Source organism: Suricata suricatta, chromosome 6 (assembly GCF_006229205.1).
Source record: "Suricata suricatta isolate VVHF042 chromosome 6, meerkat_22Aug2017_6uvM2_HiC, whole genome shotgun sequence".
In the NCBI taxonomy this organism is placed as follows: domain Eukaryota; kingdom Metazoa; phylum Chordata; class Mammalia; order Carnivora; family Herpestidae; genus Suricata; species Suricata suricatta.
In genome coordinates, this window is record NC_043705.1 from 43,541,086 (window position 1) to 43,563,223 (window position 22,138).

Sequence of the window (22,138 nt, forward strand, 5' to 3'; positions counted from 1 at the left end):
CAGGGTGGGTGGTAGAGATTATTCTATATAGCATTGTGTGGCAGGGCTCCCATGATGGGGATAATTTGATTAGAGACGTAGGGCACAAATCTCAAGGTGACTCACAGTACATCTGTGGCCGTTTCTGCTACAACTAACTGGAAGACAGTGAGTGAGGAAAAGCATGAAGGTAGGAGATACCATGAATGAAAGTACATGGTATAATAGAAGGAAAGAGGGGTGCATGTTTTGTTAGAATTCATATGGATAGGCCAGGGAGAGCTTGACATTTTGAAGTTGGGAGGTAGTTCTACTAGTTGGGAAAAGAAGTGATTTAGCATTAAACTCATAGATGGGGCACCTGGGTGGCTCAGTCGGTTAAGCCTCCGGCTTCGGCCTAGGTCAGATCTCACGTTCGTGGGTTCGAGCCCCGCAACGGGCTCTGTGCTGGCGGCTAGCTCAGAGCCTGGAGCCTGCTTCTGGTTCTCTGTCTCCTTCTCTCTCTGCCCCTCCCCCTCTCATGCTCTGTCTCTCTCTCTATCAAAAAAATAAATAAAACATTAAAAAAAATTTAAACTCATAGATAAGTTGTGTCCTAGACAGAGTCCCTCTTCATAGTTAAGGGTTCTGCAAAAAGGAAGTCCCCCTTTGCTCTTGCTAGAGGGGAAATAGGGTAGACTGTAAGGATGGAAAACCAAATGATAGCCAAATGGTATCTTAAAATAGCAAGATCCTCCTAGAAGAGGCTATATCTCTTAAGCCACAGAAAACAAAGGGACAGAGGTAAGTGTGCATATTTAGCTTGCCTAGAGTCTGAATTAGTGTTTGTCTAAATACAAATCTTGGACCACCTGCCTCAGAAATACTAGGGCACATGTTATGGGCTGAATTGTATCCTCCCCAAATTCATATGTTAAAGCCTTAACTTTTGTACCTCCGAATATATCTGTATTTGGAGATAGGACCTTCAAAGAGATGATTAAGCAGGAATGAGATCACTAAGCTGGGCCTTAATCCAACGACTGGTATCCTTTTAAAAGGAGGACATTTGTATATGCAAACAGACATCAGGGTTGTGTGTGCACAGAGAGAAAAGACCTTAAGGGGACATAGGGAGAAGGTGGCTATCTACAAGTCAAAGAAGAGAGGCCTTAGGAGAAACCAACCATGCTGACACTTTGATCTTAGATTTCTAGCTTCCAGAACTGTGAGAAAATAAATTTCTATTTTTTTGAAGGTGGGAGGAGGGCACAAGGAGGGAGGGGTAGAGAGAGGGGGATAGAGGATCTGAAGAAGTAGGTTCTTCACTGACAGGCTGATGGCATCGCCAGATGTGGGGCTCGAACTCATGAAAAGATAATGACCTGAGCTGAAGTCAGACCCTCATCCAACTGAGCCCCCCAGGTGCTCCTAAACTCTTATTCTTTAAGCTACCCAGTCTGTGGTATTTGATATGGCAGCCCACGCAAACGAATACAGCACATAATAAAAATTCACATTTCTAAGCCCCTGAACATTCTGGATCAGAATAGGATTGGGCCCTAACAAATGTATTTTTAACAAACTGTCCAGGAAATACTGATGTGCATCAAAGGGAAGGATTTATTACTTTCTGCAGTAAAATAAAGTAGGTTGAGGAATTTATACAGAAATGAAAGAGGATAAGGAGGGCTACCATCATAAGCACAGGGATCCCCTTATTAGTCTCACCATATTTCATCAATTTCTTCTTCTGTTAGTTTCAAAGTGGCATTCAGAAGTGAGAAAATATGGATGCACCATCGCTACATGAATCCTAGGAAATTGTGTGACACTGGTTTATGAGCTGCATTAAAGAAATGAGAATTGGAAATTTATGCTGGAATGTGTCTGAGTTATCTTTGCATCCATGAATGACTGAATTATAAAATCTTATGCTTTTATTAAAGGTTCATGTTTTTCTCTTTTGTTAATTAAAGATACTTATTTTTCAGTTTGGATGTGTACAATGGATTCGTTGCCATTTTGTTGTTTTTGTTTTATATATAATGTATCATAACTTGAAAAAGTTATAATCAGGGCACTTGAGTGGCTCAGTCAGTTGAGTGTCTGACTGCGGCTCAGGCCATGATCTCATGGTTTGCAAGTTCGACCCCAGCATCAGACTCTGGGCTGACAGCTCAGAGCCTGGAGCCTGCTTTGGATTCTGTGTGTGTGTGTGTCTCTCTCTCTGCCCCTCACCCTGCTCATGCTCTGTCTTTCTCTATCTCTCAGAAATAAATAAATAAAATGTTGAAAAAGGATTATAATCACAGAAGAAAAGGCTTACTTAAATTTACCAGCATGCTTGAAATGATAACATTTTAAATGTGCCAGGGAATACAATGAGCAGTAATAATAAAATGTAAGCATTTTCCTTTGTAAAATATATTTCCTGATAGACTTTTAATGTGTTGGAAAGTCATAGGAGCACCTAGGTGGCTCAATCAGTTAAATGTCCTACTTCGGCTCGGTCTTAATCTTGCAGTTCCTGAGTTTCAGCCTTGCTTCAGGCTCTGTGCTAACAGTTTGGAGATGAGATTCTGGCTCCCTCTTTCTCTGCCTCTACACCGCTTGCACTCTGTCTCTGTCAAAAATAAATATACATCAAAAAATTTTAAAAAATTAGAAACATTAAGAATGTTTGAATTTTACACTTTTAACACAGACTCATCAACAAGTACTGTGTTCTTATGAAAAAGGAGTATAATTCTCTTGAACAAGTTAACAATTTCAAATCTAATATCAGCTGTTCAATTTGATTAGAACAATGAACATTATTATTATTTGTGCCAATATTCAAATTTAAATGGTAAATGAAATTCTACCTTCGAAACCTGGATAATTTATTTTCCTAACCTGGATAATTTATTTTCCTAACCTGGTTAGCATCTGATGAGTTAATGGATAAGCATCTAATGAGAGCTCTATTATAATACAGAGTTGCCCAAGACCTAATTTTACACAATTTGCATTACTAATTGAAATGTAGCACACTGGAGGGGCGCCTGGGTGGCTCAGTTGGTTAGCATCCAACTTCAGCCTGTATCATGATCTCACCATTCCCAAGTTCAAGCCCTGCATCAGGCTCCATGCTGACACCTCAGAACCTGGAGCCTGTGTCAGATCTGTGTGTGTGTGTCTCTTTCTCTGCCTCTCCCCTGCTCATGCTCTCTCTCTCTCTCAAAAAATAAATTTAAAAAATTAAAAAAGAAATGTAGCACACTGGAAAGACAATGACTTTGGAACATGTATTAATTTTCTATTGCTGCGGTAAAAAAATTGTCACAAACTAGTTTAAAACAACACAAATTCATTATGTTAGAATTCTGATGGTCAGAAATCTAAAATTCTCTGCAGGACTGAGTTTCTTCCAGAGGCTATCAGGGAGCGTTTGTTTCTTTGACTTTTCCAGCTTCTCTAGGCTGCCTGCATTCCTTTACTCCTGGTTTCATAGCATTCCCAACTCTACTTCCATGGTCATATCTCTCTCTCTGACACTCCTGCTTCCTTCTTATAAAACACCATTGTGACTACATTGGGCCTGAAGGATAATGCAAAATAATTTTTCCATCTCAAGATACTTAATGTAGCCATATCTACAAAATACCTTTTGCCATGAAAAATAATATATGCACAAGTTTTGGGGATTAGGATGTGGATATCCTTTTATCCTACCAACTACAAAGCATATCTCTAAATTTGATTCTGGGTTCCTCCAGAATTTGAATGTAGACAAATGACAAATTCCCATCATCAAATCAGTAAAATAAGGAAAAGAATACTCTTCATATATGGTGGGATGAAGATTAATAAATTATATGAAATGTCTACAGTTCAATGCCAGGCACTTAAAAGACACTTAGAACTGGCACACAGGAAATGTTTAGTAGTAGTTAGTTATAATTATTGAGGCAAAATAAATTGCATTGTTATACTTATTTACATCTTGGAAACTACTTGAGATTGAGGGGTGAAGAGCAGCAGTGTTTCTTTACCATTTGCTTCCTCAACTTTCTACTCTCTCTTTACAGTTTTTAACTATTTAGAGGGGGAAGCACTGAATTTATATTTATGTTTCAAATATATTATGAACAGACCCAATGATTATTTTTTTGCCCTTTTCTCTAAAGAATCCAAGAATATAGCAATTAAATGCAGTAACATGAGATTATTTATCTAATTGTACATATTTATCTTACACATAGTATATGACTAGGTTTTACATTCACAATAGTCGAAGCTAGGACCTCCCAAGTGCATCTTATTGGGAGTCCTGGAGTTGGAGCAAAATTAGTATGTGTGCGTTTTTCTAAATTTTCTTAGATTTCCAAAGGATCCATTATCCTAAATAGAAATTATCTATTCTTCTTTATACATATGATTTAAAAAATTTTTAAATGTTTATTTTTGACAGAGAGAGCACGCGCATGATTAGAGGAGGGACGGGGGAGGCAGAGGATCTGAAGCTGGCTCCATGGTGACAGCAGACAGCACAATGCAGGGCTCAAACTCACAGACTCCAAGATCATGATCTGAGCTGACGTCAAATGATTGACTGAGCTGCCCAGGTACCCCAGAAAAGATCTACTCTTCTAAAGCAATTTCTTCATTTTAATTCAAATTGGGTTTCATATGTATATTTATACTCACACACACACATATATATATTTATTGTATATTCCTATTAAACTTGTTACTCATTGTGTAATCTATGGACCAGTAGCATTGGCATTAACTGGAAGCTCATTAGAAATGAAGACTCAGGTCCCACCTCAGACCAACTAAATCAGGATCTATGTTTTAACAAGATCCATGTGATTCTATGCACATTTAAAACTTGACAAGTATTGCCTTTCAGTAGAATCAGAAGATACAATCAAGGAAAACAAATACATAAACAAATGAAACATGCCCACATTACCATTCAACTAGTGATGAGCCTTGTTAACATTTTGGCATATATTTATTTCCAAAAATGGGGCTATACTGAACATATTTTTTGTAACCCACTCTTTTCCCAATGCATTGTGAATGTGTTAACATGCAATAAGTACATGTCAACATAATTTCCAGTGGCCGATTTTTAATTTATTATATATGCATGTATCATCATTAGGCATTCCTTTAGATAATATTGTATTTTTACTTTTAAAACAGCCCTAACATGAACATTCTTGTAATGTAGGGCTTATGATTGATTCAGATCCTAACAATGTCCCTGACAAGCTGTGTGACCTTAGGCAGATTATGTGACTTCTCTGTTTCCGTTTCTTCATCTATAAAAGGCATAATAAAAAGCACCTCATAGATTATTTTGAGGATTAAAGTACATGATCATGTAAAAGTCTTAGAATTGTATCTGGCACATTCTAAATGTTCAGTAGATATTTATTGTTATTTTTATTATTATTAATTTTATGAACCCTCAACCATGTCTTTACAATTTATCTTTCTAAGGAAAACTCAGGCGGGGTGGGGGCAGGGGGCGGCTGGGTGGCTCAGTCTGTTGAGCTTCAGACTCTTGCATTTGGTTCATGGTTCCTGAGTTGGAGCCTGTGATCGGGCTCTGTGCTGAGCAGTGCGGACCTGTTTGGGATTCTGTCTTCATCTCTCTCTGCAATTCCCCTACTCTCTCTCTCCCTCAAAAATAAAAATAAAAATAAAAACTTAAAAAAAAAACTTAGGCCACTAATCTAGCTAGTTGTAGAGGCAGGCAGAACTAGACTTCTCTCCTTTTTAGTCTTTCCACTCCTGCTATCGTTCTGGAGTAGAGCGCCCAGCAAATTTAGGACTTGAAAAAATATTCGCGGGAGGTTTAACCAATGGGAGTAAGATTATATTAATAACTCACCTAGGCTACGATGGACTCGCAAAACAATGCAGTTTATCTTTTTTTATTTCTTTATTTTGAGAGACAGAGAGCTAGCGGGGGAGGAGAAGAGAGGGAGACACAGAATGTGAAGCAAGGCTCCCGGCTCTGAGCGGTCAGCACAGAGCCCGAAGCGGGGCTCGAACCCACAACCCGCGAGATCATGACCTGAGCCGACGTCGGGCCCCTAACCGACTGAGCCACCCAAGCACCCCCAAACAATGCAGTTTAAAACCGACATCCGGAACGGTAAGGGAAAATGGTTCTGATTCAAGCAGACTCCAGTCAAACCTGAAGACTACCACTTGTTCTGGGAATTGGGCAACGCAGGGTTAACGTTTCCATGGTTACAAATCTGGCTGACTCCAGGCTCCACGCTCTCTAGTGCGCAAGCGCTGGCAGCGGCGCCTTCAGTTTCGAAGGGGAAGCACCTCCCTCCTCTCCTGCAGTTCTCCTATCGCCTTCTCACTTTGCCAATTCCACGCGTTTCGGTGTCTGTGACGCAGTATTCCCGCGTCCGCGGCGTTTGGTGCCGCGACGCTGAACATGGCGCGTTCCTAGAAGCCGCTTTCGGCATCAGTAGGCGGCGGCGTGTAGACTGGAAGCGTGAGGCGCGGGACCAACCGACTTCGCTTCGTGTTGGGGAGTGGAAGCGGGGGAGCCGGGCCATTCCGGAGCGAACCAAACGGTGAGACCTTGAGGGCTACAGAGCTCGCGAGTGGAAGGGAGGAGTGGGTCGGGCAGCGGAGACCAGGGAGGCGAGGGAAGAGCGTTGGGCGAGCCGGAGACGAGAGATAGCAGAAACGCGGCGAGAGAGGCCTGCAGGCTTGGTTCTGCGTAACCCTAGGAGCCCCTTGGAGCTGGGGCCTGGCCGAGTCAGCCCGGGAGGGGGAGGGTTGGTCGGTGAGAAATGGGGGTGCAGGGAGACGGACTGGGTGCCAGGATGAAAAGAGCAGAGGGTGCCCACTGTGGCTGCGGTTGCAGGCCAGGGTGGTGCATTTGCCCTTGGGGTATATAGGTGGTGCAAATTTTGAGAGAACGTGGTCAGTTTTAGTATAAAACCCCTGTGTATTATTATTGCCTACACCACAATGCTGCTAATAGCAATACTGTGAAAGCTCTAATTAAACGTTAGACCCTTCCTTGCCTTTAATGAACAGGTGCAGGAAGTTACCACATTTTCAGAGGAGCTGCTTGCTGAGGTATGGCCGCCAATGCTCAAGCCCAACGACTTCTGCAGCTTTATATTGAGGGTATTTGTGATTCAGCAAAACTATTTTGAGTTCCATTGCATTTGTCATTCTTTTTTATTCTGTCGTTACATAGCGGTGAATGAGGGAAGTATTATCTGAAAGTGATTTCCCTAAATTAGATAGGAGTGGTAAATTGCCTGCTGGTGCCAAGATTGCAATGAACATACCTTCTTCCCATCCCAGTGTAAGCGAGCTCGGTTGTAGTGCCTTTGAGAATTGGTTATTCTTCGGAATAGGGTAAGAAAGAGCAGTTTACAGACATATATCTATATATCTATATATATTTTTTTTTGGTCTTGGATAGGGAGTTCACACCTCCATTTTAACGTAATTTTAAAATTCTCTTTTCAGTATAGAGGCTTCAGGTTAAGGGCAGAGTGACTGAAAGACTTCCATTGCATGACACCTTTTCTTATATCTCGCATCACTGAAGACTGCTATGAAATTAGAATGAAAATCCTTGTTGGTTGTGATGGGATTGTGGAAGTTTTTCCTCCTGTAATCTAGTACAGGGAAACAGTTTAATTATAGCAATGGTTTGTGGCTGTATAATATAGCCCTAGGTCAGCTGGGCTGTCTCTGTCCTAGTTAACACTTCTTAAAGCAGAAGCAAATTCTCATCACAAATGCATTTAGTTGTAATAGGGTTGGAGGTTCTAAACAAGTGCATGAAGATTATTTGGAAATTAGTGTAAAAATCTTTAAATATTGTGACATTGAGTGTTTGCATTCACAATCAAACTAAAATGCAAAAGAACCCTTGTAGGCATGTGTCAGAATATACAGAAGTCTTCCTAGTGCTAAATGATTTTCTAGAAATAAAAATATTCATGTTTTGAGAAAGAGAACATGGTTAGATGGATTTTGACCATCAATTGTATGTATGTGCATATATGTGTACATGTTTATTTATATTAATTGGTCCTGTTCAAGTATAGTTGACATACAATGTTATATTAGTTCAGGTGACGTTCTGATCAGTTCATGCTGATTCAACAATTCTGTATCTTATGTTGTGCTAACCATGATAAGTGTCATTACTGTCCCTATACAGTGTTGTTACAGTATTATTGACTGTATTTCCTGTGCTGTACTTTTCATCCCTGTGACTGACTTTAATAACTGGAAGTTTGCACCTCTTGACGCTCTTCACCTGTTTCTGTGCTAGTATTTAATCTTGCTTCTCCTAATATGGTGTTACTGATTCCAGTATTCCTCATTTCTGTCTTTTTGTATCTGTACCAAGGGAAGACTATCATCAAGTTAATTCAGAGTGTTTTAGGGAATGGCAAGACATTCAAGTGCAGGTGTGAGTCTGGAGCATCTTTGTTTTTGTTTTCTAACCGTCAGGCTGATTACAGATAAGCCCACAATTACAAGCTCTGTAGAGCTTGGGTTGGATCAGTGTTCTGCATCGTTCCTACTCAGAATGTGATGTAGGGTATCACCTCAGTGTTTGCTCAGAATGCACGAGCTTAAGCTTAATTCCAAACCTGATGAATCAGAACCTGCATTTTAACAAGCTTCCCAGATGATAGGACTTTATGTTAAAGCCTGAGACAGCCTACTTCAGTTGGGAAGAGTTGGAAGACTGAGGTCATGTGTAAACCTCTGTAAAATGATAGCATTTATTTTGATCAGAGGTAATCCTTTGCTGATTATCGAGTCTGATTCATCTGGTTGAGGAAACTGAGACCCGACAATGATAAGTGACTTGCGTGAGGTCACATAACTAGATTCATAACCTGGGTTCTGACTTATTTGAACGCTTTTCTTTTGCTATTTATTGCCATTTTAAAATGGAATTAAAGCATTCATGAATGAGACCTAGGAATTCATTCCATAACAAACATTTTCTGAGTAATGGACAAGCAGTCCAATCATTCTGTGTGTCTCTAGAACTGCTGTTTCCTATGGTGGTTATGAACCCTCCACCCTCCCTCCTTACTCTTTCCTGGATGATACCACTTCTACATGACAGAGGAAATGAAATACATTGGTGGCATTGGTTATTGATTTTGGTCCTCTTCCACCTGCAAATATGTCTGTTTCCATCTGTCATCTCACGTGCTCGGAGATTTTTCTCCTTAGGGACAGTGTTTCCTTGATATATTCATTTTCCAGGGCTGCTGTAACAGTACTACAGCTTAAACAATGGAAAATTATTTTCTCACAGTTCTGGAAGCTGGAAGGCCAAGATCAGGGTTCCAGCAGGAGTGATTTCCTTTGAGGCTTTCTCCTTGACTTACAACCACCCGCTTTGTGCACTAGAATCTCTGGTATCTCTTTTTCTTATTAGGAAACCACTTGCATTGGATTAGGGCTTCACACTGACGACTTCATTTTAACTTAATCACTTCAAAAGCTTATCTCCAATACTGAGGGTTTTGGGGGTTAAGGCTCCAACATGTGATTTTGGGGGAATACAGTTCAGTCCATAACATTTGGTTGGTCCTTTTTTACTCTGAACGGGCTCTAACTTAATAGGATTTAAACATACTTCCTCTAAATGCACTCTCACTCTGGATTCCTTTTCAGTTTCATCTGTAATTATTTCAAAGTTTCTGGAAACATTACCTATATTAATTTTCTCCACCTCCTTATTACTTGCTCCCCCTCCCTCCCCAATATATTGAAGTCTAGCAGTCCACTGCAATCACTGAATTTGGTCGCCATTGATCTCTTTGTTGTGAAATCTCATGGAATCTTTGTAATCATTTGACATTTTGAGTTGTCCTCTTTGAAGTTTTCTTGTGCTTCTGTGGTGCTCTGGTCTCCTTATTTCCATGTGTATTGGCCAGTCTTTCCTTGGTGTAGTTTTCTCTCTCACCAATTCAGATATTCCTTTCACAGTGAGGCACTGCCTTCTGCTCTCGTCTGCCTCTACCTGCTCTTGAATGGTCTTATCTCTGATGACTTCAGCTATCGATTTTATTTTGATAACTAGCAAGTCTTTGTCTCTTTAGTCCAGATTAGTCTTCAGCTGTGACACATGGTGGTTGTCTCAAGATATATTAAGTTCAGGTCAAAAATTATGTTTCTCATTCTTTCCAAAGTTGCTTTTCTTCCTCCTATGATTCAGGCCTGCTGGTCAGTTGGAGATGCCCCAAGTCTTAACTCTCCCCACTAATTACCTTTATGTGCCATCTGCCCCGCAGTCATTTACCAGATTTTGTTCTACATCTTTCATCTGTTTTTCCCTGCAGTTACTACCTTGGTTCAGATTATCATTAGTCTCTGGACTTTGGTGTAAACATTGTAAATAATTTCCTTGACTCTAAGAATGGATATCATCCCTCTTAACCCTTCCTTGTTTTGTAGCCAGATTGCAGTGTTTTTCTGCAGTCTTTCTGTGTGTGCTTTCAGATTAAAATCCATACTATCAAATTTAGGAAATAAGCTCCTTAGTGATTGGGACCTTGCTTGCTTTTTGCTTTCATCTTCTGCTAATTCCTGCCTCACGTTCTGTCATGCTGAACTATTTGCAATTTTTCAAAAGTGTTAGAATGTTTATATTTAATTTTTATCTCTTTATTTTTTAATGTTTTATTTATTTTTATGAGAGAGCGAGAGCGAGCGAGTGTGTGAGTGAGCAGGGGAGGGTCAGAGAGAGGGAGACATAGAATCCAAAGACAGACTCCAAGCTCTGAGCTAGCTGTCAGCACAGAGCGTGACGCGGGGCTTGAGCCCTCTAACCATAGGATCATGACCTGAGCCTGGACGCTTAACCAACTGAGCCACCCAGGAGCCCCAAAAGTATTAGGATGTTTTTTAAAGTTGAGACATCAGTATGTTGTATGTCTTCTGCCCTGAATGTACCTATCACCTGTTTGACAAACACATATAACCGTCTCATTTGCTGCTCAGCTTTCATGACTCAACACAAGTGCTGTTTTGTCCCCCTTTCTTGCCTCACCAAACTTTCCCCAACTTGTTTAGGCTGCATTGTCTTCCTCTTATGTTCTTCCGAAACACCTTTAATGTCTTTTTTTCTCAAGACTTGAAAGCAAAGACTCTCTTTTTGTTTCTTTTGTGTTTTTGGTGGACTAATTAAGTTATTTAAACAATATCCTGCTATAATCAAAGGGGTGGAAGATCAGTATACTGATCATCATTTGATACAAATAAGGAAGGTGCACTTAATGTCCCATATACTTCTGGTCCGTGTGCAGGGTTATGGTCCAGACTAGTGCTGTGGGCCCCCCTGGGTAGTGGTCCAGGTTCTCTTTATTCATTCTCAGGCAGTCGGGAGTGGATTCACATGAGGATTATGAGGTAGAACCTGATTACCATCTCTCCCAGGGAAGGCCTGGGACTAGGTGCAGAATTGTGGGTAGGCACTGAACTCTGACCTCTCGAGCTCTCCGTGATCGACTTCAGGAGGTTGTTCAGCACGCTCACTTTTACCTTTTGGGATCACTACAAAGTAATCAGTGGTGCTCTCCCTGCTGTGGGTGCTACTTGACGTGGATTGATGGAGCTGTGCCCTGCACCTACCTAGCAGCCCTGAAACCTGGGACCCAGCTGTCATCATTTTCAAACTGAACCTCAGAGACTCTTTGTTTACACACAATTAATTTTATTTTTGAGAGAGGAGAGTGCACGCACAAGGTGGGGAGAGGCAGAGAGAGAGAAGGGGATAGAGGATCTGAAAGGAGTTCTGTGCCGACAGCAGAGACCCCGATGTGGGGCTTGAATTCGTGAGTGGTGAGAGCATGACCTGAGCCGAAGTCGGACGCTAACCAGCAGAGTCACCCAGGTGCCCCGGCTTTTTTATTCATTATCTCTCGGAGTAGTGCCTGGCCAGTAGAAGCCGGTTCCTTGTTGAGTACTGTGAATGCACGCTGAATCACCAGAGAGTTGAGGGCTGCCTGGGTGGCTCAGTTAGTTAGGTGTCTGACTTTAGCTCAGGTCCTGATCTCACGGTTCGGGAGTTTGATCCCTAGGGTGGGACTCTGCTGACAGCTCAGAGCCTGGAGCCTGCTTCAGAATGTTTCTTTCTGTTCTCTCTCTCTGCCCCTCACCTGCTCGTGCTCTCTCTTTCAAAAATAAGTAAACATTAAAAAACAGCACAGGAATTACTGTAGAGTCAAAACAAAGAGGGATGTTACATACTCTGGAGGTTAGGTTGAGTGGGCTTGAAAATTTAGATACAGTTGGGTTCAGATTTTTGACTTTACACAAGTGTAAGCAGAGATTGAGATTTAGTAATTGAATTCAATTATTTAACAGATATTCATCACTTTCATATGTGCCAGGTGTCAGATGCTGGCACTACACCTTTGACAAATTGAAGTTCCTGGTGTCTTGACATTAAATTCTAATTGGGGGGAGTCTGGACAGTGAACACATAGATATTAGAGTGTCAAATAGCTAAAAATGTGATGCAGAGAAATTAAGACAGATAGCCAGACCAGAGAGATTCTGAGATGAAGGCAAGTTGTTTTAGATTGGGTGGTCAGCAACAACCAAATTGATGAGTCGACAACTTGAGCAAAGACTGGATTGAAGTTAAAGAGCAAGAAATGCAGGAATCCAGAGGCAAGGGTTTTCCAGTCAGAGGGAACAAAATCTACAACATAGATTTGATGTTATCTATTCCGCTAAAGATGGACCTACGTTGTCTCTTTCTCACTGTAGACCACTCCCACTATGAATGCCCTAATCCTTGTCTGCTCCTTATAAGCCTGTGGAGGAGGTTTCTTTGGTTATAGCCCCAAGTGTGGGACTGGTAGGCCATAGAATGTAACCTGTTTGTAGTATACACACACACATGCATTTAATTTTATTAGAGATGGCAGGATTGCTCTCCAGAGTGGTTGTACCAGTGTATATATACTCTTAAGCAGCAAACATAAGGGTCTCTTTCTCAATAGACTTTTTAATTTTTGCCGATCTGATTATAAAGTCTTTTTTTTTTTTTTCTTTGAGTACTCGGTTTACCTAGTGTGGGGCTTGAACTCACAACCCTGAGATCAAGAGTCACATGTTCTTCGACTGAGCCAGCCAGGTGCCCTCACCAGTCTGATGATTTTAAAGTAACATCTCTGTTTTTTAAGAATTCCTGATAACCATGGCGCCTGGGTGGCTCAGTTGGTTGAGTATCCGACTTTGGCTCAGCTCATGATCTCACGGTCTGTGGGTTCAAGCTTTGTGTTGGGCTCTGTGCTGGCAGCTCAGAGCCTGGAGCCTGCTTCAGATTCGGTGTCTCCCACTGTCTCTCTGCTCCTCCCCTGCTTGCTCTGTGTCTCTCTCAAAATAAAGACCAAAAAAAATTTTTTTTAAGATTAAAAAAAAAAAAAAGAATCACTGATAACCAGTGAGGTAGCATCTTTTTTGGTGTTTATAATCCATTTGGCTTTTTCTGTTTGTGAATTGTCTGTATCCTTTGTCCAGTTCTCTTTTGTATTTCTTGTTGATTCGCAGAGGTTTCTTGTATGTTCTATGTAATAAAATTTTGTTTAGTCACTTAAAATATCTTTTAATTTTTATTTTGTTAATATTGCCAATGATATTTTCATTATATTAATTTTGTTTTTCAGTTTTTGATGTATAATTTATCAGGAAAAGGACAGTAGTTTCGATTTGTATTTCGGTTCTCAAGTCTAAAACTAAAAACAAAAGAAAACAAAAAGCCTGTATCTTATTAATTTCACTTGAGGTATATCAATGGACAACACGGATCAAAAGGAAAATGTGGTAGTCAGTGGAGTATTGGGTTGGGATACGTATTCTAGTTCTAGAAATGCCACTAATGAGCCTGGGACTTAAGAGAAGTCACAGTGTGTCTCCTTAACCTCTTTGGGACATGTATTTTGGTCAGTAAAATGCTTAAATCAGATGTACAATTGACCCTTGTCCAAATGGGTTTGAAATCTGTGGATCTGTTTTCAGGTATTTATATATGTGTATGTGTACATGCACACACACACACACACATACATATATATATATAATATACATATACATGCATGTACATATACATATATATACATATGTATTTGATACAATTTAGTACCATAAATGTATTTTCTTATGATCTTAATATTTTCTTTAGCTTATTTCATTGTAAGGATATAATATGTAGTATGTACAATATGACATACAAAATATGTTTTATTCAGCAGTTTGTTATTGTTAAGGCTTCTCAGCAGGCTATGAATTAAATTTTTGGGGAGTCAAAACTTAAATGCATTGTTTGAGGGTCAACTATATTTACTATTTAGAGAACTGATATGCATCTTGGAATTTTCCAAGATGATAGAAAAATTATTTTAAGGATCAAAAACATTATTTTAGGGGCACCTGGGTAGCTCAGTCGGTTAAGCGTCCAACTTAACCAACTTCGGCTCAGGTCATGATCTCACAATTTGTGGGTTTGAGCTCCGTGTCAGGCTTTGTGCTGACAGCTAGCTCAGAGCCTGGGGCTTGTCTTCAAATTCTGTGTCTCCCCCTCTCTCTGACCGTCCCCTGCTCATGCTGTCTCTCTCTTTCTCAAAAATAAATAAAACATTAAAAAATTTTAAAAACACACTGTTTTAATGATAAAATGTGTAATAGTTCTGAATGGTGGGGACATTACTGGTATGCAGCCCATTCATGTTTTAATTAATGAATTTTTATAAATGCAGTGACTCTTTTTGGTAGACTCTCATAAGAATGAGATTCTTTTGAGACAGCATTATAGACAGTGTTGTCCTGGACCAGTAGTTGGAGACTATCAGTCAAATATGTGTATATTTGGTTTTTTGTTTTTTAAGTTAAAAAAAAAAGTTTTAATTAATTTTTTTTTTTTTAAATTTTAGAGAACATGAGCTGTGCGAGCAGGGGAGAGGGGTAGAGGAAGAGAGAGAATGTAGAGCAGGCTCCATGCTCAGTAGGAAGCCGAGTGCAGGGCCCAAAGCAGGCATGATACTACTATGTTGGGTTTATGACCTGAGCCGAAACCAATTGGGAGTTGGATGCTCACTTGACTGAGCCATCCGGGTGCCCCAAAGGTATGTATACTTGGAGAGTACTGATGATCCCTTAGCCCTTAGTGAAAGGTTTTGACTCAACTTAAATCCAGTCAGTTACAGTCTATTAAATTTAGGCTGTGCTATTACTCCAATTCAAAGCTCAAAGTCTAGCTCACTGCTTTTCCTTCCTTTTTCTTTGTTTTATATAAGAGAAGGAACTTTAAAGCCAACAACCACACTTGCTGTTTTTATAGAGATGTGATTTTTCTTGGTTTCAACTAAAGAGATGTCACCGAGGTGCTGGTGACAGTAGTTGAGGCCTCAGGATCACTGGTACCTTGATAGGGGTCACTGTTGTTTAGGATAAGTTTTTTAACTTTTCCTATTAGGAAATACTCATTCATGGGGAACTCTTGTGTATAATGACCAGGCAAGAAATGTATTGTAGTTCATCAATGCCATTTTACTAAAAACTTCCCAGTAAGATGTACACATTTAGGTTTACTGGGCTACACATCTCTTATAGCTGCCTCCTGGTGCTGTTCACTGCTTTCTTCAATACTGTATGGTTTCTCCATTTATTTATTTCTCCACTGCTAGACTCTACTGTCCATAAGGGTAGGAACATTTTTGTCTTTTCAGTTCATTGATACATCTCAGGTGCCTAGAATGATAACCCAGAACATGTAGGTGTTCCATATATATTTGGAGGAACGAATGTACAAAAGTCTACTGATAAACCAAGTAAATATCAGGAAGTTGTGTAGAGAGCACAGGATTAGAACAAAGGGTGTTAGATGGGTCCAGGGAAAGGTACTGCTAAATATCGTTGCCCTGATATGTCCCATTCAGTAGAACGATTCCTTTAGTTTTTTTTCCCCTCTTCTTTCCCTTCATTCATTTAGCAAGTATATTGTTTTTTCTTGTAGTATTTTTTTGATGTTTATTTATTTACTTTGAGAAAGAGAGCACAAGCGGGGAAGGAACAGAAAGGGACAGAGAAAAAGAATTCCAGGTAAGCTCCACGCTCAGCACAGAGCCTGGTGGGCTTGATCACACGCCTCTGGGATCATGACTTGAGGCAAAATCAAGAGTGGACACTTAAATGACTGAGCCACCTAGGTGCCCACTTGTTATGTTTTGTAGATACTTCTCTCCTTACTGTGTTGTAATTCCTCTTCTTCCAGGATTGTCGTGTCTGTGAACTCTTTCTGTTTGACCTTTTTTAAAAATTTTGCCTTCTGTTGGAAGTGACCATCCCATTATTGTTTTGTTCAGTTCATCAAATATTTACTATTTGCTATATCCCTGATATTGTAGTAGATGCTAACATACATAGATGAATCAGCAGTTTTTGCCTTTATGCAGCTCGTGATTTTGTAGATGGGATGCAAGTAAATAAGGAAGTAGGTGTAATAGTAGAAGTACAAACTATGTAGAGCAAATAGCGTGGGAGGAGAGCTTTACTTTCCAGTGTAGTACTTTTCCAGGTGATGTTTGCTGTGAACAAAGCTTTGGTGATCAGTGTCATGGTCTGTTAGATACCATTAAAAAAAAAACCAAACATGCCCCAGAGTACAATTATGTAATGAAACTTTCTACCCGTCGCTCACCTTTAACAGTGATCAGCTCATGAAGTCCACCTTTTTCATTTTACCTCCATCTAACTTCCCTTCTGAGTATGTTGTTAGCAAGATATAGAAGCTTGGTTAGGTTCAGATTTAACTTTTTTTCGGCAAGCTGTTTTCTTCTAATTTAAGACTTTGGTTTCTCAAAATAATAAAGTGTCTCTAAGTTTTCTAATGTGATAACTTCTGTTTTTATTATCATTGAATTTTACCGTGGTCTTCATTGAAATTCATTTCCTTCTTGTCTTTTTTTAGTTTGCTTTTTACTCTAGCAGTTTAGCAATTTTCTAATGTTTCTTTTCCCTAATTCTCCAAGAATGTGTTTCTTCCTCCTATTACTTTGTAGACTGGAACTACAGATCATGATTGAACTTGCAAGAATTTAACTATCTTTTTGAAAAAAATGACATCTTCCTCTCATCTCTCTTTAGGAAGTATTCCAGCGTTGCATGGTAAATAGTATATTGCTTATAGTTTTCATCAAAAGGCTACTCTCCGTTGAAGTTCTTATTGCCCCGTGCTGCTGCTTTCAGGAGGAGAATTAGGGCTTTCGGGTTACCAACACCACTTTCTCAGTGGCTTATGTTTGGCCTTTATTTTCTCTCTTTCTCAATGTTTATATTTTTCTTCAGTGTGGATTCTGCAAGGGTTTTCTCACTCGCTGATTTTATCCCCTGCTTGTATCACTCTTTTCTTGTTCCACAGCTTCTCAGTCACCGTTGCTAAAACGTTGCTTATGCTACTAGTTTTTCTTAAATTGTGTCATATTTACTTTGTGTAAAGCTCTGAACACATTCGTGTCTTTATCTCAAGTTTTCTTTTGGTAGAGAGAGTATTTTTAATGTTGCACTTAGCTACAGAAGTAGAGACAGTGCTGTAAGGAAGCTCTGGAGTTGTCAGGTTTACCTCAAGGCGAGGTTTTGGTTTTCGTTTGTTTTTTTAGAGAGAAACAGAGTGTGAGTGGCTTGGGGGGAGAGGGTCAGAGGGAGAACCTTTTTTTAGTTAAAAAATTTTAATGTTTGTAAACATTAATATTTTAATTTATATAATTTAATGGATTTAATTAAATTAATATAATATTTAATATTTATTTTTGAGAGAGAGAAAACGGGAGGGGCAGAGAGGGAGGGAGACACAGAATCTGCCGCAGGCTCCAGGCTGTCAGCACAGAGCCCCATGCGGGACTCAGACTCATGAACTGAGACCATGACTTGAGCCGAAGTTGGACACTTAACCCACTGAGCCACCCAGGAGCCCCGAGGGAAAGAATCTTAAGTCGGCTCCACATGGACTTGACACCAGGCTGGATTCCATGATCCTGAGATCATGACCTGAGTCGAGGTCAGGAGTTAGATGCTCAACTGACTGAGCCACCCTGGCGCCACTCATTTTCATATTTTAATTCCATCCTTCTTGGATTCTGTTATTCTTTATGCTCCTGTTCTATTCTTTCCCTCAGGTTTTTTCCTCTTAACATTCTTTGTCCTGACTTTTTGGACCTGAAAAACCCTTGCTCTATTTCCAGATGTCCTCCTCTTCCCCTGGCCTTCCTTTAGGGGAACAGGATGCTTGGAACATCTTCTTAGGGATGTGGTACGGACCTCTTACCCTCAGGTGGTACTGCAGTTTACTTGATTTCTTTTTATATCTTTAGGACTAGTAGATGTAGTAGTGTGTTACCTGGTAAAGAAACAAGTTGATGTGGAAACTGTGATGGAACATACTTAGAAATGAAATTAAAGATGCTTTTGTTAACAAGTAAAAGTTGTTTTCCTTTTATGTGATGGGCGTGTATTGAAAATGTAAATTGTATACAATATTTATAAAAATATAAGCTTAAAGGAAAGGAAAAAATTGTGAACTTTTGGGTTAGTTTCATTTTTCCTGACTATTAAATATTTTAACATATTGTCTTTATAAACACCAAATAGTAAGAATATTAACTACCGTATAGAGATGTCTGCAGTTAAACTGGCATTTGAGGATAAGACTCAGAGTCCCCTGAGAAAGGGAGATGGTCTTTTGGTAAACATTGCTGTCACAAATTCAGGTAATATGGCAGAGCCCTTGCTTTTCTGTTCTTGCTACTGAAAGACTAAATTTTTCAGTTTTCTTTTATGAACTGTTATGATGAGAGTGCAATTGCTGACCGCATGGTCTACTTACTCTGTCACCATGATCTCCGGCTGTGTACTTGACAAGAGAAATAAATGATTTGCAGTGCTTGAGAAACTGCTCTTTTAGGAGTGGGCAAGAGAAATCAAGCAAATATTCCCTTGGAAATTTAGAGCAGCCATAAAGGGAAAAAACTTGATCTTTTAAAACAGAATTTTTTTTTTTAATCACTAAGGTCACATTTTTAGACTGTAAGAATCCCTATAACCGCTGGGACTACCTTAACACAACAACTGTTTACAACTGATGTATTTCTTGTTTGTCTTTTATTCTTTTTATATTCTTTTATATGTGCACAGTCTTCTGTAAATATATATATTTTTTAATGTTTATTTTTTTTGAGAGTGAGAGCGTGAGCAGGGGAGGGGCAGAGGGGCGAGATCAGAGGGTCTGAAGTGGGCTCTGTCCTGATAGCAGAGAGCGTGATGTGAGGCTCAGACTTAGAACTGTGAGCTCGTGACATGAGCTGAAGTTGGACGCTTAAGTCACTGAGCCACCCAAGTGCCCCCTTACATGTATTTTATGTAGTATATATTATTTGACATCATAGGCATTTCTCTAATTGCAAAGCAGTAAAAGTATTTTTTTTAATGTTTATTTTTGAGAGAGAGACGGAGTGAGAGCGAGGTGGGGGAGGGGTGCAGAGCTAGAGACAAAGAATCCAAAGCAGGCTTCAGGCTCTGAGCTGTCAGCATGGAGCCCAACATGGGGTTTGAAGTCGGTAAACGTGAGATCATGACCTGAGCCGAAGTCAGATGCTTAACAGACTGAGCAACCCAGGCGCCCCTGAGAGTATTTTTTTAAAGGTTGTTTATTTATTTGGAGGGAGAGAGAAAGTGTGAATGGGGGAGGGGCAGAGGGAGAAATAGAGTCAGTGCAAAGCCTGATGCAGGGGCTCAAACCCACAAACTGAGATCATGACATGAGCTAAAGTCTGATGCTTAACTCACTGAGCCACCCAGGTGCCCGGAGACTAAAAGAGAGTATTTTTTTTGAAGTTGATTTATTTATGTTGAGAGAGACGGAGACAGTATGATTGGGGGAGGGACAGAGAGAGGTAGAGAGAGAATCCCAAGCAGACTCTGCACTATTAGCACAGAGCCCAACGAGGACCTCAAACTCCCAGGCCACGAGATCATGACCTGAACTGAAACCAAGAGTCAGACACTTAACCTACTAGCCCCGCCAGGCGCTCCTAAAAGAGAGTATTTTTAAGTCCTGATTGGTTTAGGAGTATTTAAGCTTACTTGTGCCTGTCACCAAGCAGGAATTTAAATGTCCTTTAAAACTCGATTAGATGAGATATTTTATCAGTAGAGAAGAGAAAGCAAGCAAATACATTCTCTTCTCCTTGTTCTTATGTTTTGTTGCATATCTCTTACTCCAAAATAGATCAGTCTTTGACAGTCTGGCATGAGGTCTCATGGAGAATGCTTTAATCGCCCTGGTGATTGTTTAAACTTCATGGTATTTGGACACGTTTGGAAGCATCTTTAGTCAAAACCATTTTTAAGAAGTGTTATTAACATATAGTATAGAAGGATGCTAAACAGCCTACAATGTGTGCACAGAGAAGAATTTTCTTGTTCAGACTGAACTGGTCTCAGTTGAGAAATGGAAATGAATCCAAATGGTGCAGTATTGATTTGAATGAGACTAGTGACTTTGGTACCTCCTTGGTTTGTGTTCCTTTCATCTTGCTTTAATTTCTTGAATTACTGGTCTTCCTTGGTCTGAATTAATATCATTTATGGTTGTTGATAATCCAGCCACATATTTTTCATTTCTTTAGTCCCTTCCTTGTTTCTTGCTGACTTTGGCATTTACATAGTCGGGATACGTAAAAGAAAACAGCTTTATTAAGGTATAATGCACAGACCATACAGTTCACTGACTGGAAGTGTACAGTTCAGTTGTTTTTAGTGTATTCACAGCGTTGTGTGACTATCACTGCCATCAGTTTTAGAACATTTTTATACATCCAAATAGTAACCACATCCCCATCAGGAATCATTCCACGTTTTTCCCCAATCCTCTAGCTCTAGGCCTCCACTTCTACAACTTTTATCTTTATAAATTTGCATATTTTGGACATTGCATTAAAAGAGTCACCTTTCGGTCTTTGTGACTGGCTTCTTTGACCTAGCAGGTCAAATGAACCAGGGTTTATTTGTGTTGGATCATGTTGCAGCATTTCATTCTTATTAATTACTATTCTCTTGGATGGAATACCACATTGAGTTGTTTTCACTTTTTGCTATTATGATATTGCTTGTCACATTTTTGTACAAACAGTATACAACAAATGTAGACATAAATCTTCATTTCTCTTGGGTTTTCATACCTAGAGTTAGAATTTTTGAGTCATAGACTCTTTAATGTTTTTAGATTCTGATAGACTTTTCTGAAGTGATTGTACCATTTACATTCTCACCAGCAACGCATGAGGGTTCCACTTTTTCCACATCTTCACCAGTATCTTTTGTTATGTCTTTTTGTTTCTAACCATAATAGTGGTTTTGATTTACATTTCTCTAATGGCTAATAATTTAGGCATCTTTTCATTTGCTTATTGACCATCTATTCATCTTTGTAGAACTGTATTTTCCAAAACATTTTCCTTTTTTGTGTCTTTTTTCTTTTAAGAACAGTTTTAGGTTTACACTAAATTGAGAGGCAGGGAGAGATTTCCTATAGACTCTGCCCACACACACAGACAATCTCCATTACCAACGTCACTTACCATAATTTTTTTTTTTGCCATCATTCACCGTAATGGTCCATTTTACTTACCACGATAAACCTACATTGACACATCATAATCACTCAACGCCCATAGTTTCCTTAAGCGTTCACCTAGGTGTTGTGCATTCATTGGGTTTGGACAAAAGTTATAATGACATATATCCATCATCATCATAGTACTTTTCTGTGTTAGAATCTGTGGTCTGCCTGTTCATCTCCCCTTGCACTCAAGTGATCTTTTAGAATGTTATGTAGTTGAAGTCATGCGGTATGTAGCCTTCTTAGATTGCCTTTTTGCACTTATATTACTCCATGTCTTCTCATGGCTTGATAATTTCTTTTACCACTGAATAATTCGTTGTCTGAATGTACCATAGTTTATGTACTGTTCACCTACTGAAGGATGGCTTTGTTGCTTCTGAGTTTTGGTAGTTAGAATAAAGCTCATGTCCAGGTTTTTGTGGATATAATTTTCTTCTCTTTATTTTTTAATGTTTATTTTTGAGACAG

General features: G+C 39.6%; 1 protein-coding gene across 6 annotated transcripts in view; it reads left to right on the top strand.

Moving 5' to 3' along the window:
- IPO11 (importin 11) overlaps positions 1 to 22,138 on the top strand; it is a 204,800-nt gene that overhangs the window by 362 nt on the left and 182,300 nt on the right. For 4 of the 6 annotated variants that reach the window (XM_029942302.1, XM_029942305.1, XM_029942306.1 and 1 more), the window contains exon 1: positions 6,396 to 6,557. The exons of 1 other annotated variant lie outside the window; for it this stretch is intronic. The gene's annotated coding sequence lies outside the window, so the exon portion shown is untranslated. Of the gene's footprint in view, positions 1 to 6,395; positions 6,558 to 7,029; positions 7,072 to 22,138 lie in introns of those variants that run through there. One more of the 6 variants, XM_029942303.1, reaches the window with a different exon arrangement.